General features: G+C 46.9%; 1 pseudogene; it reads right to left on the bottom strand.

The window, feature by feature from the left end:
• Positions 1–2,940: 2,940 nt before the first annotated feature.
• LOC122744459 lies at positions 2,941–4,532 on the bottom strand (annotated as a pseudogene).
• Positions 4,533–5,207: the final 675 nt, after the last annotated feature.

Below are 5,207 nucleotides of genomic sequence, written 5' to 3'. Positions count from 1 at the left end.
CAGCAAAATGTGTCTCTGGCTCCCACTGACCTCCCTTTTTAGAATTATCCTCCCTCCCTGCCCACTCTAGGTACCACTTACCTGGGCAGCTGACAAGGACTTATTAAGCATTTACTTTGTTTTTGTTCAGTCATTTCAGTCTTGTCCGACTTTTCGTGACCCCATTTGGGGTTTTCTTGGCAAAGATACAGAAGTGGTTTACCGTTTCCTTCTCCAGCTCATTTTACAGATGAGGAAACTGAGGCAGAGAGGGTGAAGTGACTTGTCCAAGGTCACACAGCTAAGAAGTATCTGAGGTCAGATCTGAACCCAGGTCTTCCTGACACTCCAGGCCTGGTGCTCTATCTGCCTCACTACCTAGCTTCATTTACTTATTTGTTTTGTTCTTCTTTTTTTTTTTTTTTTAGTGAGCAATTGGGGTTAAGTGACTTGCCCAGGGTCACACAGCTAGTAAGTGTCAAGTGTCTGAGGCTGGATTTGAACTCAGGTCCTCCTGACTCCAAGGCCAGTGTTTTATCCACTGCCACACCTAGCTGCCCCTCTTCATTTATTTATTAAGCATTTATTAAATACCACCAGAGGATCGAGAGAAAGGACAAAAGGTCAAAACACAAAAACAATCCCTGCCCTCAAAGAGCTTAAATACCAATGAAGGAGGCAATATGTAAATAAACAGCTGCATACATGATACCTGCAAGGTAGAAGGAAGGTAATCTTCAAGGGAAGGCTCCAGGGGCTTCAGGGACCACAGGGAAGGGAAGGCCTCCTTCAGAAGGTGGTAGTGGAGCTGAATCTTGAAAGAAGCCAAGAGGCGAAGAGGGAGATTATTCCAAATATGGCAGACACACAGCCAGAGCTTCGTCTGTGAAGCCCTCCTGGGTTCCCCAGGCCGCTCCAATCTCTCCCTTTCTCTGATTTCCTCTAGCAGCTACTGTGCGAACCCAGAACAGTGCCTGATACAGTGGTGAGTGCTTAATAAATGCTTGGTGACTCGACCCACCATCTGGCCCTTGGCTATATAGGTGTGTGTATATATTCATGTGTATTTGTATAGATGTATATGTTTATAAAGACATGTGTGTGCATGTGTATATCAAGGTGTGTGTTTGCATAGACATATATGTATGCATGTATAGTCATGTATACCTGTGTGGCTGTATGTTTGTATACCTATGTATTATTTATGCATACCTATATGTAAATATGGGCACACACCTCTGAAATGGAGATGATACATGTGTTCGTGTTGTTATAACCTATTTACATACATATATGAGTATGTTTCATAGCTGGGAGTCTTGTTTGCCCAAACTCTAAAGAACAAAGCCAAGGCACAGGAGATAGAAGATGAAATGTCACATTCAAGGAACAACAAATAGGTGAGGCAGCTTAGGTAGTAGCATGGATCGGGTTGGGGACCTGGAGTCAGGAAGACATGAGTTTGAACCTTGCCTTAGTAGCTGTGTGACATTGGACCAGTCATTTAACCCCTCTCAGCCTCAGTTTCCTCATCTGGGGATAATAATAATGCCAATCTCCCAGGATTTTGTGACAATTAAATGAGACAATACATGGAAAGTACTTTGCAAACCTTTAAGAGCTATATAAATGTTGGCTGTTATCATTAGTATCATTCTATAATTCAACAGAGTCCATGAAGAGGAGTAAAGTGTGAAGGAAAATGGAAAAGTAGGAAAGGACCACGTTGTGAAGATCTTTGAATGCCAAATGGAAAATCTGCTGTCTCCTGGAGACAGCCATTGGAGTTTATCGTGCAAGGAGGGTGGGGGTAACGTGGTCAGACATATGCTTTAGGAAAACCACTGTGGCAGATGTATAGAGGATGAGCAGGAATGAGGGGAAACCTGAGGCCAGGAGATGGGGTGGAGAGCTCATTCCTAGTAGCTCTTCTGCCTGGCACTGAAGACCCCACCAAACCTCTCCCACCTTCCTTTTCCAGTCCTAAAAGCCTGCCCAGGTCACTGTTTCCCTCTCCCCCATCCAGACTGTGCTCACTCCTCCTTTCAAGTCCTTGTTTGTATTGTCCTCCTGGCACCTTCCCCCTCCACTCCTATGTGTCTCCCCGTCCTGTCTGCTCTCCCTCCTTGAGGAAGGTTCCTGGGGGACCTTGGTCACCTCCTTCTCTGAATTCCTATGCAGTTTACTGACCATCCAAATCATCTGGCTTCCACATTGCAGAAGACTTCTTGTATTGTGACTGCTTTTGTCTCTTTGGGTAGAACATACAAGCTCCCAGAGAAGGTGGCTGTGAAATAGACCTTCAAAATTGGTGAGTGGGTTGGTTAGGTGTTTGTTTTTTTCTGAATTGCTTTTTCTCTTTATTCTTTACTTCAGGAAATGGTTCTCTGGGTAGGGGAAGGGGAGGCAGAGGATAATTGGAATTTAAGAAAACGTAAAAACAAAAGATGGGCAGCTAAATGAGCGCTGGGCCTGGAGTCAGGAAGACCTAAGTTCAAATCTGACCTCAGACACTTATGAGCTGTGTGACCCTGTTTGCTTCAGTTTCCTTCTCTATAAAATGGACTGGAAAAGAATATGGTAAACCACTGCAGTATCTTTGTCAAGAAAACCCCAAATGGGATCATGAAGAGTCAGACAATACTGAACAAAAACAATACAATATACCCCCCAAATAAACAAAAACCCAGCAGCCTGCTTTATTTCAGGATGACCTCCCCCTTCTGTTGGTGCCCTCCCCTCTAGAGGTGGCACTTCTACAAAGACCTTTCCCTAAAAACAAAAACAAAAACAGGGGCAGCTAGGTGGCTCAGTGGATAAAGCACTGGCCCTGGATTCAGGAGGACCTGAGTTCAAATCCGCCCTAAGACACTTGATACTTAGTAGCTGTGTGGCCCTGGGCAAGTCACTTGACCCTCATTGCCCCGCAAAAAAACCAAAAACAAAAACAAAGACCTTTCCCTAATCCCACCCCCTGGAGCTAAGGCAGGTGCTTGCCTTGAAGTGCTGGCTCCAGTGAGCATCCCAGGCAGTCAGCAGGAGCTGAAGTCCCCAAAGCCCCAACTGGGTTGCTTTTTGACAGCCATGGTGGCGCTGGGTGGGGGTGGGGGGTCCTCCTCTGCAGCTCACTTCGTGGCTTCAGGGGAGATGTATTTGCCCACTCCATGACAGTAAGGCTGAGGCCTTGAACTGTCTGATTTTAATGGGGCCACCTTGGCCTTCACCTTGGGGGTCTCCTCCTCCAGGCTGGTCATCTCCCATTCTTCAGTGACCTGAGCAACTGACTCTTCTTATGGATTCACAAAGACCATGGAAGATTCATTTCGAATCTCCTCCTTAGGTCGGTCAGTTTTGGGGTCACTCTCCACATTCTCCAAGCTACCAACAACCCTTCCCAACATGGTGTGCTTCTTGTCCAAGTAAGCACACAACCGAAAAGTGATTTAAAAAAAACTGGGACTTTTTGCAGTTGGGTCCAGGGTTGGCCACGCTAAGGATGTCTTGGCCTATGTGCGACAGGTTGGGCCAGAACTCATCTTTAAAGGGCTTCCCCCAGTAGGGCTCATCCCCTGTCCCTGTGCCAGAGGGGTCCCCTCTCATCACAAATTTTCGAATTGACCTGTGGAAGATCTCCCCGTTGTAGTCATTCTTTTTGCAGAGTTTGATGAAGTTTTCACATGTTTTTGGAGTCGTCACCATGCAGCTCCAGGTTGAGGTCCCACTTGTTGGCATCACAAACTGATACGGGACAATGTCATCATCAATGGTGGCCACTTCATGGGGCCTTTCCGGCACCAGGGCCATGGATGTGAAGGAGGCACTGACCTTCCCAGTGGAATAATGAGCAGCGTTCAGCTTGTCCACCTTCTGCTTCTCCGGATCCCTCATCATAGTGACCAGGATCTTTGTAAAGTTCCTGCAGGGTCTCTCGGGTCTCAGCATTGCTGTTTTTCACAAAGTAAGTCAGGTCTTGCCGATTTTTCTCTTCGTCTGGGTCCAGGACTTAGATTGTGCTTGATGTGATAGAAATTGGCCACATTCGACTTGTCCAGGTTCGTGGGATCCTGCGGCGTCAGGATGTCCTGGTGGAGAGAGGGCTCATCCCTCAACAGGTCTTTGGAGTTCTTGGTTTTGATGTTCAGCTGGTCCACGGCCTTGTAAGCGGACACGTTGCCGGTGGCCTTGATCGCCACAACATGGGAGTTGTTGGCACATAGACGGTGAATAAATAATAATAAATAGCACTGGACAGTGCTATTTACCTTCATTGTTCTTGGTGAAGTTCAGCTTGATCAGAGACTTGGCATCCCGCTTCTCTCCGCTGCTGGGGTTGGTTCCATACTTCTTTATCCAAGGCACGGCACTGAGTAATTCAAAGGCGCCTCTGTTCAGGTGCACACGGAGACTCAAACGGCTTCAGCAACAAACTGCAGTGATCCAAAGGTAAGTGACAGAAATTTGCTTGGGGGAGATCAGGCTTCTTGCCGCCATATAAGTGCGTGTATTTGGCACATCATATACATCTTATTCTTCTGGTGCTGCCACCTCCCCATGGCGGCTGCTGGGTGGGGACCGGGATCTGCCCTGAGCCCAGGTGCCCCCTGCGCTTCCTCCTCTCAGCCAACCGTGCAGCCTCCAAAAACTTAAAAAAAAGTTCCAGTCTAGGTTAGGGTTTGTTCTTCTATCTCCACAGTGCCCCAAACAGAACTGGGCAGAGCTAGGTACCCTGTAGGTATACAGACAGTCAAGACTTGTTGAATTGCTCAAGTATCCTAGATTTAGAACTGGAAAGAACCCTGAAGGTCCGCTAGTCTGAAGGAGGCCCAGATTTGTGAGCAGACGTGCTCAGGGTTAACAGAGCCAGGAAGTGACTGGAAGAAGGATCTTTGTAAACCTTTCATTAACAAGGATTTAAGGTATTTTCCCTGCCAGGGTTGTGAGGATTTCCATAGAAGATTCTGAAAGACCCCTCATCGTAAGAACAGGAGACCCAAAGCTATCATCATAATAGCTAGCATTTACGGGGCACCTAGGTGGTGCAGTGGATAAAGCACTGGCCCTGGATTCAGGAGTACCTGATTTCAAATCCGGCCTCAGACACTTGACACTTACTAGCTGTGTTACCCTGGGTAAGTCCACTTAACCTCCATTGCCCCACAAAAAACAAAACAAAAACATAATGGCTAGCATTTTATATAGTACCTACTATGTGCCAATTATCTCCTATG

The sequence above is a fragment of the Dromiciops gliroides genome, chromosome 2 (assembly GCF_019393635.1).
Source record: "Dromiciops gliroides isolate mDroGli1 chromosome 2, mDroGli1.pri, whole genome shotgun sequence".
Classification (NCBI taxonomy): domain Eukaryota; kingdom Metazoa; phylum Chordata; class Mammalia; order Microbiotheria; family Microbiotheriidae; genus Dromiciops; species Dromiciops gliroides.
This window is presented reverse-complemented; position numbering and strand designations above follow the sequence as displayed.